This window comes from Calidris pugnax, unplaced genomic scaffold, assembly GCF_001431845.1.
Source record: "Calidris pugnax isolate Ruff unplaced genomic scaffold, ASM143184v1 scaffold41, whole genome shotgun sequence".
In the NCBI taxonomy this organism is placed as follows: Eukaryota; Metazoa; Chordata; class Aves; order Charadriiformes; family Scolopacidae; genus Calidris; species Calidris pugnax.
This window is the reverse complement of record NW_015094509.1, coordinates 4,273,992-4,287,723: the sequence shown is the minus strand read 5'-3', so window position 1 is coordinate 4,287,723 and position 13,732 is coordinate 4,273,992.

The window sequence follows — 13,732 nt, the reverse complement described above, 5'->3', positions numbered from 1 at the left end:
CCCTTAAGCCCCGCGGCTGCCACCAGCCCTGGACCGACTCACAGGAGGATGATACGGGGTTGGATGGGACCTCTGGAGGTCATCTAGTCCAACCCCCCCTGCATGAGCAGGTCCACCCAGAGCAGGTCCCACAGGAAGGTGTCCAGGGGGGGTCGGAATGTCTCCAGGGGGTCCTCTCATCCCCACGCTGCTGCCGGGGTTGTCTGACCCCCCTGGAGCAACTCACCCCTTGGGTGGGTTCACAGATGATCCTTTTTGAACGCTCTTCTGTGCCCTCTTGCTCCGAGAGATCTTTTCGGTCTGGGAATGACATTGTAAATGTAGAATTAGTTTGTCCCGTTTTCTTAATTCGGAGGATTTATTGGAATATGTTTTTCATTTTCATTCTGTTGTGATTCAACCCCAGCGGCCCGAATTCTGTTGTCAGAGGGGTCATTGTTAAGTCTGGAATAACAACATCAGGATGACTCCCATCATTTACATTCGGCATTGTAAAATGCGTGTCATTTGCTTTTATTTGTTAACGGGGGGGGGGAGACTATTCATACAATGTGGTTACTGTTGCTAATAGCAAAAGAAACCATCTGGGAAATTGCTTATAAAAATTAAAAGGCATTTCTCAGGCCCCTTGGAGTAGGAGCAGAAAATATTTAAAGCTTATTACTGATTAACGCAGCGTGTGTCCTCTGGCATTTGCATGTCTCCGCTCACGACGAGTTAGCCACCACAAAATGGAAATGTGAAGGCAAAACTGTAGGTGCAGAAGATATTTAGGAGCGGTGCGTACGTGAGGTAGGAGAGCAAATGGAAAGGCAGGTTGGAAAGCTGTTAGCAATTCCTTGCTTGCTCATTATAGATACTTTCTGGCAATCGCTTTTACATCTGCTGATTGTGCTGCCCAAGTGCTCTCACAAACACACATCCATAGAGGTAAGAATCCCTGAAGAATAAAGCAGAAAACATGCCTTAGTGTTGCAGGGAGGAATTAAGACTTTTGTATGTTTTAGAAGGCTTCCTTCCGTTTAATCTTACTGTAAAAAAAAAAATTAATCAATTCAGCTCGATTCCTCTGCGCTCCCCTATGTCAAGTTTCCACTGACGTCAAAGGGTAAGTACCACATAAAGGACAAGCACGGGATTAAGCACCACACAATGTCTGGCAAGGTGGGCTTCCTCAAAGATCTACTTAGGGCTCTAACCGGGGAAATGATGTCAGCAGCACCACCGAGGGACTGGGATTTTAATTACTTGACTCTTCATGGCATCACGTTACTTCTTTCAGTGTGTATGTACGTGGTGCATGCTAAGCACACGCAGACACACATCCACAAATAGAAGGTCCATTGTTTTTGAAACCAAATCCCCGTTTTCCTTGATCACTCGGCAGTTAGTACGTGCAGGCCTGAGCCCGTGCAGAGAAGCTGCTGTTGAGAGCCTCCCATTGACTTGGGCTCCTTGATGTGTCTACAGGCACAAACTTGAGTATAAGAAGTTCCACCTAAACATGAGGAGGAACTTCTTTACTGTGAGAGTAGTGGAGCACTGGAACAGGCTGCCCAGAGAGGTGGTGGAGTCTCCTTCTCTGGAGACATTCAAAAACCGCCTGGACAAGATCCTGTGCAACCTGCTCTGGGTGGTCCCACTCCGGTGGGGGAGTTGGACTTGATGATCTCCAGAGGTCCCTTCCCAACCCCATATGATTCTATGAATCATAGAATCATAGAATGGTTTGGGTTGGAAGGGACCTCAAAGATCATCCAGTTCCAACCCCCTGCCCTGGGCAGGGACACCTCCCACCAGACCAGGTTGCTCAAGGCCCCATCCAGCCTGGCCTTGAACCCCTCCAGGGATGGGGCATCCACAACTTCCCTGGGCAACCTGTTCCAGTATCTCACCACCCTCATAGTAAAAAATTTCTTCCTGAGATCTAATCTGAATCTTTTTTCTTCCAATTGATTCCTCCTCCTTTTTTTTGCCTCCTGCCTGTGTCAGGCTCCCCTAGTCTGTGGCGATGGTTTTATGGCAGAACGGAAGGCCCCAAAGGAAGCCCTAAGGCAGCACGGTACCAGCACTAGCTCCAGCATCCCCCAGAAGTCCACGCTATGCTCCATAAACCTCCCCTCTCTGCCACAGTTCTGCTGGGATCCGTGGAATGAGGCGTCGCAGCAAGGCCTGCTTGCACCTACAGAGTGTGTAGGAGCAGTTCCTAAAGCAAATGTTCACAAATCCTATGGCGACAGAAGCCTTATAAATATATTTCAAGCAATACAAGCACAGGGAACAGATTAGCTAATTAACGTAGCCACTGGATTACTCATGAATCTGACATTAACATTTTGGGTAGAAAAGATGCCAGGATAATCTTGTCTCCCATTTCTGGTCTCTCGTTACCGGTACCACAAACTACGAGGGTCTTTAGAAACTAATAGAACCAAATACCTTTCTTCATCTCTATTTCTTAGCAGTGCATCACACCTGAATATGGTAAACAAATAAGTGTTTCTAGATTTGATGGTACTTTTTAATCACGTTAGTAAATACAAACACAAGCAGCGTCAATGGTTTCGGTAGGTGCAAACTCTTCACTCCCTCAGATACCTCCACACCATCATAGATTCATAGAATTGCCCAGGCCGGAAGGGACCTGCAAAGCTCATCTAGTCTGACCTCCCCGCAGTCAGCAGGGACACCCCCAACTAGACCAGGTTGCCCAGGGCCTCGTCGAGCCTCTCCTTGAATATCTCCAGGGATGGGGCCTCAACCACCTCCCTGGGCAACCTGTTCCAGTGCTCCACCACCCTCACAGTGAAGAACCCTCTCCTCATCTCCAGTCTAAATCTGTTCCCCTCCAGTTTAAAGCCATTGCCCCTCGTCCTGTCACTGCAGGCCTTTCTAAACAGGCTCTCCCCAGCCTTCCTGTAGGCCCCCTCAGGTACTGGAAGGCTGCTATTAGGTCTCCCCGGAGCCTCCTCTTTTTCAGGCTGAACAACCCCAGCTCCCTCAGCCTGTCCTCGGAGCAGAGGTGCTCCATCCCCCTGATCATCCTTGTGGCCCTCCTCTGGACCCTCTCCATCGGGTCCATGTCCTTCTTATATTGAGGGCTCCAGACCTGCACACAATACTCCAGGTGAGGTCTCACCAGAGCAGAGCAAAGTGGCAGAATCCCCTCTCTGGACCTGCTGGCAACGCTTCTTTTGATGCAGCCCAGGATGGGATTGGCCTTCTGGGCTGCAAGTGCCCACAGCCTGCTCATGTCCAGCTTCTCATCCACCAGCACCCCCAAGTCCCTTTCCTCAGGGCTGCTTTCCAATACCTCACCCCCCAGTTTGTACTGATGGTGAGGATTGTTCCGGCGCAAGGTGCAGAACCTTGCATTTGCTCTTGTTGAACCTCATGAGGTTCACCTGTGCCCACCTCTCCAGCCTGTCCAGGTCCTTTTGGATGACATCCCATCCCTCTGCTGTATCGACAACACCACACAGCTTGGTATCGTCCGCAAACTTGCTGATGGTGCCTTTAATCTCCCTGTCTATATCATTGATAAAAATTGGCCCCAGCACGGACCCTTGAGGAACACCACTTGTGACTGGTCTCCATCTGGACTTTGAGCCATTGAGTATGGTCCATCGATGGACCATCGATGGTCCTCGTTCCCCGGTGAAGGACAGCGTGGAAGCCCATACATCATTTTGGCCCCATTTGAATCCTGCTTTGAAAGCTTGTGTGGTGGAGCAGATTTGTTGACTCTGTGCACAGGGAGGAAGGCATCCTGTTTATGTATGTTTTATGAAGTTTCCCCAAAGACATTTTTCTGGTCATCAATATTATTTGTGAAGCACCGCAAATGTCGGTACAGATGGGAAAATGACACAGATCCTTCCATATCAAAGGTCTTTTCTCCTTAGTAGTCAACTGGCATTTAGGAGGAGTGCTCTGGCTGCGGGAGTGATGACACATCAAACACACATCGACCTGCAAGGCCCTTTCAGCAGAAATGCACACAATGTTCACGTCATAAACCCACCTTTTAATTTTCATGGTAGGTTTTCAACTCTGCCTGAAAATCTACTTTTCAGTCATTTTTTCACCTCTTTGTCTGTGTTTCTGTTCAGTGCTGAGCAAGATCCAGAAGAACCCTGCATCATTCTGATTCATCCTAGCTGTTCTGACAGTTAAATGCAATTATGAAAATGAAAATAATTTTTGGTCCTTCAGTGAGGTGAGGTTAGAGCCCGCCCTTGTATTGCAAAAATTATGCTTTACTACTAATTTCTGATGAGAGCATAACGCAAGTATCAGCAATGCAAGCTTCATGACGTGTCAGTGCAGGGGAAAGAGCCTGCCTGTCTCTCTGCTGAACTTCTGGCCATTGCTGACACCAGCTACTTTGAAATACACATTTTGATATATTTTGAAATATGCCATATTTAAGTAATCTGCTATGTAAAAATAGCCATTTCCAGACTAAATCTCTCATGATGATGAGCCAGCAACGTGCCCTTGTGGCCAAGAGGCCAATGGGATCCTGGGCTCCGTAGGGAAGAGTGTGGCCAGGAGGTGGAGGGAGGTCATTCTCCCCCTCTGCTCTGCACTGGGGAGGCCACAACTGGAATCCTGCCTCCAGTTCTGGGCTCCCCAGTTCAAGAGAGACAGGGAACTGCTGGAGAGAGTCCAGCGTAGGGCAACAGAGATGATGGAGGGATTGGAGCATCTCCCTGATGAGGAAAGGCTGAGAGAGCTGGGGCTCTTGAGCCTGGAGAAGAGAAGGCTGAGGGGAGACCTTATCAATGCTGACAAGGATCTAAAGGGTGGGTTGAAGGAGGATGGAGCTGGACTCTTTCCAGTGGTTCCCAGTGACAGGACGAGGGGCAACGGGCACAAGCTGGACCATGGGAAGTTCCACTCCAATCTGAGGAAGAACTTCTTTGGGGTGAGGGTGGCAGAGCCCTGGCAGAGGCTGCCCAGGGAGGGTGTGGAGTCCTCTTCTCTGGACATCTTCAAGCCCTGCCTGGATGCTCCTGAGTGATGTGCTCTGGGCAACCCTGCTTTGGCAGGGGAGTTGGACTGGATGGGCTCTAGAGGTCCCTTCCAACTCTGACAATTCCGTGATTCAATGGAATTACATCCATTGCATAAATGGGCATAAATATAAATAATAAAAATAATATAAAAGGGAATAAAGCCCTCCACAGCGTAAATCTAATGTCAGCAAGGGCATTTTAGTCAAGTCTCCCAACTTTAGGGCAATATTTGTCTACACATTGCAGGCTGACGTACCGGTTCATCAACTGTATTCCATGAAGTTTTGAACTGTCTCACAGCCTGGCCTTGACTTGTCTGGTCTTTGCAGCTCCAGAAGCTGTTTCCCTGTTACGTGCTAGAGTGCCTTCCTCTTTACATATGAACGTGTGAGTGGTCATCACCCTCACTTCACACCTAGGGACCTGTTTGCAAATGTTAGTCTTGCAAACTACCTTCTCGTGACTTACACAATGGCCATTGCACCATGGGGTGAACTTCTAGCAGCTCTCACTGCAGGTCTGTCACCAGGACACAGGGAAGAGTATTGCAAGGCAACAGCACCAGCAGCTCAGCAGCATGACTCAGTACAACACTGCGCAAGCAAAGGATTTTATAGCGGTTTATAAACTAATCAAAGCTGTCAGCCACCAGCTGGGCACGAAGCAAGGCACTCGCTGTTCCTCTGAGGACCAAACCTCGGCAGGAGATGGCAGCACTGTTTGGAAGATACAGGAGAATAACCCCCATGGTCACTCTAGAGTCCTGCCCACCAAGGTCAGCAAGTTACAAATTTCTCCTTTAAAAAGTTCTCAGCAGCCAAAAGATTCTCGCTTCTGAGATCCTCTGTGGGTTCCCCTGGCCCAATGCAGAGCCCTCACGTTGAGGAGGCCATGCAGAACCCTGCCATCGGTTAGCTTTTTAGGCAGAAGAGATTCTGGAAATTCATGGTACTCTCTATACCCAGGCTACAGAGATGATAATGCACTTGGCTGTCACCTCTCTATCATCTCAACTACAGAGAGGATGAATGCACGGTGGTCAGCTGGGATTTTTGCAGAGAGAAGAACTTGTGTGCAGGCCCTCAATATAAGAAGGACATGGACCTGATGGAGAGGGTCCAGAGGAGGGCCACAAGGATGATCAGGGGGATGGAGCACCTCTGCTATGAGGACAGGCTGAGGGAGCTGGGGTTGTTCAGCCTGGAGAAGAGGAGGCTCCGGGGAGACCTAATAGCAGCCTTCCAGTACCTGAAGGGGCTACAGGAAGGCTGGGGAGAACCTGTTTAGAAAGGCCTGTAGTGACAGGACGAGGGGAAATGGCTTCAAGCTGGAGGGGAACAGATTTAGACTGGAGATTAGGAGAGGGTTCTTCACTGTGAGGGTGGTGGAGCACTGGAACAGGTTGCCCAGGGAGGTGGTTGAGGCCCCATCCCTGGAGATATTCAAGGAGAGGCTCGATGAGGCCCTGGGCAACCTGGTCTAGTTGGGGGTGTCCCTGCTGACTGTGGGGGGGTCGGACGAGATGACCTTTGGAGGTCCCTTCCAGCCTGGGCAATTCTATGAGTCTATGATTCTATATAATGCCATGCCTTGGCTCCAGTAGAGAGAAGGAGGCTTCTGACAGTGACTGATGCAGTCTGGGAATGCCAGCCTTGCAGAGCTTGCCTCTGGCCCCAGAGTAATCACCCACAAGGTGTAAGTGCCTCAGTAGTACTGGATCATGCTCTGCACATGACCATCTTAGTCTTCTCTCAGCTTTTCAGATACTCCTTCTGTTCCTAAAATACCAGATAATGGCTATCCAACATGTGAGCAGTATGGGATGCTTCTTGGTGCAAATATCACAACGTGGCCACAGCTCAGAATTTACAGGGTGAGCTGGTCCTGCACACCACTGAGATGTCTGTTGCGTGACCGTTACGGGGGGAAACCTACTATGGGGAAATACAGAACCATGTTGTGGTGACAAGTGGCTTTTTACATGTACTTATGTCAAGCTGTTATGTCCAAAGTCCTAATTCAATGTTTTCTTCTTCAAAATAAACCTGCTCGTGTCCAGAATCCTAAATTACACACATTGCCCAGGATTGGGAGAATATGTTTACACTGTTCAGAATCAAGAACAGAATGGAATTGCAAGGAAGGACTTAGGTAGAGACAATATAATACCTAAGTCAAATTGTCATTAGGTCATCATCTCTATACAGAACCCTAAAGCTGTGAAATTTCCAACTGACATCTGAACCAAAAAGTTACATCTTGTTAGAACATAAAACAATCTTATTGTACTGGTGCACTAAGTGTTGACAAAGGAAAAGGTGGGAAATCAGTTGATGAAACTGAACTACGGAGGCGAGAAACAGAAAAAATAAAAAAGAGGAATAGCTGAGAATAAATGCTAAGAGATGGCTGTGGGAAAAGGATCTAACCTTACCCCTAAGTACAGCTGAAAGAAAGAACAGAAATTATGTTTTGTGAGAAATGCTAGTGTTTACCTTGGTATCAACTATTATCATACAAATGTTCAAATGCTTGAGTAATTTTATGGATGTGAGCAATTCCCTTGGGTTCTCTGATGAATTTATTAATGCTGCCCTGATAAATGTGAATGAACTAACTTCCCTGCACTTAACAAAAAATAAAACCCAAACAACAGCCACATCCCTTTCACCTTCATTGCAGGTAAAAATGTAAAGTATAGGAAGACATGAGATTTGAACTTCTGTCATGACTTCTTACTTTTCCTTCAAATCTAAAAGGACACGCTGTGAGGTATTCTATTTTTAGAGACCATGGCATACTCTACTTTTGTTTCCTGAGTGTGTAAAGTGAAGATAGTGAAAATGGTTCACTCAACCAGATACCCCTGCAATGGGCGTACTAAGGTTTACTTCATATGAGATCCTATACCAAGCTCTTCATTTGAACACAGGAATGTTCCTTCTCAGGGTGAGAGCGAGTGGTGGCTATCTTTTCATAGAATCATAGACTCATAGAATTTCCCAGGCCGGAAGGGACCTCCAAGGGTCATCTAGTCCGACCTCCCCGCAGTCAGCAGGGACACCCCCAACTAGACCAGGTTGCCCAGGGCCTCGTCGAGCCTCTCCTTGAATATCTCCAGGGATGGGGCCTCAACCACCTCCCTGGGCAACCTGTCCCAGTGCTCCACCACCCTCACAGTGAAGAACCCTCTCCTCATCTCCAGTCTAAATCTGTTCCCCTCCAGCTTGAAGCCATTGCCCCTCGTCCTGTCACTGCAGGCCTTTCTAAACAGGTTCTCCCCAGCCTTCCTGTAGGCTCCCTTCAGGTACTGGAAGGCTGCTATTAGGTCTCCCCAGAGCCTTCTCTTCTCCAGGCTGAACAACCCCAGCTCCCTCAGCCTGTCCTCGTAGCTGAGGTGCTCCATCCCCCTGATCATCCTTGTGGCCCTCCTCTGGACCCTCTCCATCAGGTCCATGTCCTTCTTATAGTGAGGGCTCCAGACCTGCACACAATACTCCAGGTGAGGTCTCACCAGAGCAGAGTAAAGTGGCAGAATCCCCTCTCTGGACCTGCTGGCAACGCTTCTTTTACGCTTTGAAATAACTTCCTACCCTAAAGAGTGTCATGAAAATGCTGACAGATTGGGAAAAACAGCACTGTGTGGGTATGCAAGGGGGCCGTGAGTGCTGTGTGTAGAGCAGCGCCCAAGGAGAGGTTGCACAGGAGCTCCCTGAGTTGCAAACAGGACAGGAACCAGGATGGAAAACCCTGGCTTTCAGAAATGGCTTGTGCTTGAGCAGAGGTGGACGGGGCTGAGCACTGTGCCAAACTGCCAAGGGTCATGTCACGAGGTAATAAATACCCTATTGATTTTGTTAGTTTCTCTTGCTAAAGTTTCCCATCCAAATGAGCAGGAAATTGCAGAGCAAAACCTAATAACAGACCTTCATCCGGCTTTGTCCAAAAGCCATTCCGTGATTTTTGCCATTTTTATGGGTGTAAAGAAGAATGATGGATACGAAGCCCAGCCTTCACTCCAAAGCCTCCAGCCGAGGCCTCTCATTTTAATGAAAACCTGTGGATTGGAGTGGGCAATCCCAGCAGCTGTGCGAATCTGCCACTGAACTGGACGTGGTTTCACAGTAGTAAGGAAACCTGCCAAGGTTTGCATGCAAATACTTAATAAATCAATGAAATAGCTACATAATACATACCTCTTTTTTATTCGCTAGGAAAATAATTAAGCTTCGTTTCGATAAAATGTTTTTTGGTTTGTTTAAATTTCTGTCTCAGAGTAACTTACAGTAAGTAAGTAATCTATTTTACAGTAGATTACAATCTAGATTACAGTAATCTATTTTTGCTCTATATTTCTATGTCAAACTGCCACTAAATGACAGCTTCTGCAGTTCCCAAGAAATTCTCTCTCAGGCTGACTCACCGGGCAAAAGACCTTCAGATTTGTTAGGGTTAAGTCTGGATTATAACAGGAATTAAACCTCAAGCTTGTCTCTCAGAACTAATCACTGCACTCCCTGCAAATGATTAAAACACACAAATGACAGAAGTTAGCTTTGTCACAGCTTTTCTGTGGAAAAGATGGGTTTAGGTAAAGCGAAGTTGGCTACCTGCTGCTATCAGAGGAAAATGGTCATTATCTCCAGAAACAAGCAGTGGGGTGACAACATTTTCAAACAGCACAGGAAAATAGAAAAAAACCCAAGTGTTCACGGGTTTTTCATGTGTTTAGTATTTTAAGATGTTTACTTTGGGTATGTGAGATAACACCCATTGAAAATAATGAAAAGATTTCGTTAGAGGCTTATCAGAGTTTCACTCTACAAAGTCAGGGAGTGTAAACTGCTTCAACAAAGTGCCTTTTGTTCTTCATACCTGTACAAGCCATACATTTTTATTTTCCCAAAGTAGAAGATGGAGGAAAATTAGGAATTATTACAAAATTCATCTCTGGTTTGCAGCCAGAGGAAGGCTCAACTTGTAGGTGGAATGCAAGGACTTGATCTTCTACAACAAGGAATATAAAGTAGAGCTTCTGAATTTGGATTGATCTAAACTGATTAAAATTGAAAATTATAATGTTATCTGAATTCTTCTAATGTATCATATTTTGATTTATGGCATTTCTCACAAAATGAACTTTACAGTTCAGAAATCAGAGTTCAGTAATGTAGCTACTGTTTTCATATTTCATCATGTTTAATGATACGTCTCACAGGCGGCTCTGAACATTTCTATTCAGTAAGCATTAGCATCACTCAATCTTCTTAAGGATTCTGATCGGATTAATGTTCTCCCAGGATTCATACACTACACAAAACTGGGTTAAAAATGCAGCTCGTTGTAAAAAGCCTTTCAAAATGTACAAATAACTCTACATTGTGTACCAATTTGTCTGCTGTTACAGATATCAACTGTGAATCAATAATGAGGAGCTACCACCTATTTTATATCAAAACGTTACAGAAACTATGTTTGCCTTTAAATTCCAAGTATCTTTCTATATTGGACGGGCAGCAGGATATAAACTCTTTCCCACCACTTGTTTTGACCTGAATATTCTTCAAAGCAAGGAACTCAAACTGAGTTCAGGCCATCGGTATTAATGACATCTCATTGCCAGAGTTCAGAGGAGAAATAGCACTGGTCCCCTGAAAGAAAACACACGGATTTCTCAGAAATAGATTACTAGCACTGAGAACAGCTGTACCTTCATCTTCTTGGTCCTGTTGCTTACAAAAGCTGATTTCCACATTGCATTCCATTATCAGGAACACGACTTTGGGTAGTCATGATTTTGTCAGTCAGTGATTCCCTTGGAAACAGGCCGGGCTGACCGGTTAAATTACGTGTGTGGCTTTGTCAGAACGTGCAGCTGACATTTTTTTTTTTTTTTTTTGGAATAAGTTTGATTTTAACATGCAAATTGTTGGTTAGAAAAATGGTGGAAAAACCCCCTATATAATAAGTTCACAGCAGCGGAGACACGTAGCACAGCGATGTAGTGACCCAGAAAAAGGTCCATGATGGTGCTGTATAAGCTATTACAGCGCTTTCAGCGGCACTGATGTGTTGTGATTGCCAGAGCTGGGGAGAAATCCTGCAGAAAGGGATGAAGGCAGCAGGGTGGTCACGCTGGGATAAAGCTGTGTACAGCCAGCCTTGAATACAATACACAGCCAGCCTGGCTTGGATTAGAAATAGTGTGACCAGCAGAAGTAGGGAGGTGATTGTGCCCCTGTACTCGGCACTGGTGAGGCCACACCTGGAGTGTTGTGTCCAGTTTTGGGCACCTCAATACAAGAGAGATCTGGAGGTGCTGGAGCGAGTGCAGAGGAGGGCAACGGAGCTGGTGAAGGGCCTGGAAGACAAATCATATGAAGAGCGGCTGAAGGAGCTGGGGCTGTTTAGTATGAGGAAGAGGAGGCTGAGGGGAGACCTCATCACTCTCTACAACTACTTGAAAGGACACTGTAGAGAGGTTGGTGCTGGTCTCTTCTCACAGGTAATTAGTGACAGAACGAGAGGGAATGGCTTCAAGCTCCAACAGGGGAGGTTTAGATTGAACATTAGGAAAGAATTTTTCACCGAAAGAGTGGTCGGGCATTGGAACAGGCTGCCCAGGGAGGGGGTGGAGTCACCATCCCTGGCTGTGTTTAAGGGCCGTTTAGATGCAGTGCTGAGGGACATGGTGTAGGGGAGGACTTTGTAGAGTAGGGGAGATGGTTGGACTCGATGATCCCAAGGGTCTCTTCCACCCTCAATGATTCTATGATTCTATGAATACAAGGTGCTGTAACCAAATTAATGAAGAGACAACAGCACCGGTTTGCAACTTCACAGAGAACTTTGTGTTGTGAATTGGGACTACCCAGCAACCTCCTGCAACGGGAAAGAATTAAAAATGGCTTGTTTCCTTAGGAGACATCACAGGCTGCGTCTGCTGCGTCCTTCCTCGCTGTGGTCAAACCCACACGTTCTGGCAGTCGATTAGGGCTGCTGCTGGAAATTTCTATATGCAGAGGGGAAAATGATGAAATCACCTTCCAGAGTGCAACGTAAAACACTGAAGGACAACTGATATTGCTGCTGCCCTGAATAAAAATAGCTCGGGAGGCTGAGTGGGCAAAGCCCTACCGGCTGTGCTTCATTGGAAGGAAGTGCTCGGACGAGGCCTGTCAACACTGACACCAAACTAGGTGGGAGTGTTGATCTGCTTGAGGGTCGGAAGGCTCTACAGAGGGATCTGGACAGACTGGATCAATGGGCCAAGGCCAATGGGATGAGGTTTAATAAGGCCAAGTGCCGGGTCCTGCATTTTGGTCACAACAACCCCAGGCAACGCTACAGACTGGGGGCAGAGTGGCTGGAGCTGCCCAGAAGAAAAGGACCTGGGGGTGTTGGTAGACAGCAGGCTGAACATGAGCCAGCAGTGTGCCCAGGTGGCCAAGAGGGCCAATGGCTGGTGAGGGGTCTGGAGAATAAGTCTTATGAGGAGAGGCTGAGGGAGCTGGGGTTATTCAGCCTGGAGAAGAGGAGGCTGAGGGGAGACCTTATTGCTCTCTCCAACTCCCTGAAAGGAGGGTGTAGAGAGGTGGGGGTCGGTCTCTTCTCTCAAGTCACAGGCAACAGGACAAGAGGAAATGGCCTCAAGTTACGCCAGGGGAGGTTCAGGCTGGATATTAGGAAAAATTTTTTCACTGAAAAGGTTCTCAGCCATTGGAATGGGCTGCCCAGGGAGGTGGTTGAGGCCCCATCCCTGGAGGTGTTCAAAAGACGGGTTGATGTAGTGCTGGGAGGTCTGGTTTAGTGATGGTGTTGCTTTTTGTTTGTTGTGTGGGTGTCTATTTTTGTCAGTTAGGTTGACAGTTGGACAAGATGATCATTAAGGTCCCTTCCAACCTAGAAGATTCTGTGATTCTGTGATTTAGCGCGGGGATGGTTTTTGTGAGATGCAGTGGAAGCCCCCAAGCTGATCTGCCCCGGCAGGAGTAAGGCCAGTCAGCTCCTGTTTGAAAAGGAAAGGCCCACCCTTCAGAACGCGCTGCCTCGGCCAAGCACACCTGCTGACAGACTGGATTACAGTCCATTTAACGATGGGTGAGGTTGAATGAATCCAGACCGAGTTGTATGAAGTGAAAGATCTCTGCGGTAGAGCACCAGTGTCACTGTTTTCATACGCTGCCAGTACTTATTTTAAGAAATCAAAAAACAGCTTTCAGGCAACAATGGAACAATTCCCACAGCGTTTATCACTATACAAAGGCAGGAAAAGGAAGAGGTAAAACCTAGACTTTTACATCGCTTCCATGAGCTTAATAAAACATCTGATGCAACCAGAAACCCAGACTCTGAAGATTCTTGGAAAGTCTCTTTTGTCCAAGAGCAGCTATTAATTTTGAAACATCTCTCTGATGAGATGCAAGGCAGAGTAAAGGCCAGCCAAGCCTCTTCAAACACATTTTTGTTATAAGGAACATCAGAAGAGAACACATCTTAGAGTATGTCTGGCTTGTCCTGCTTAGGACATGAGGCACAATGATCTGTAACCTCCAAAACAGGTCCTCAGACTCAATTTGGACTGGAAAAGTTTAGTTTTTTCATACAGCTTTGTAGAGGGATTGATAGGAACTGTTCATGCTAATGATTTGCTTACTGATGGCCTACTTGGAGCAACATTTTACGCCCATAATTTCTTTGAACACCTCTTA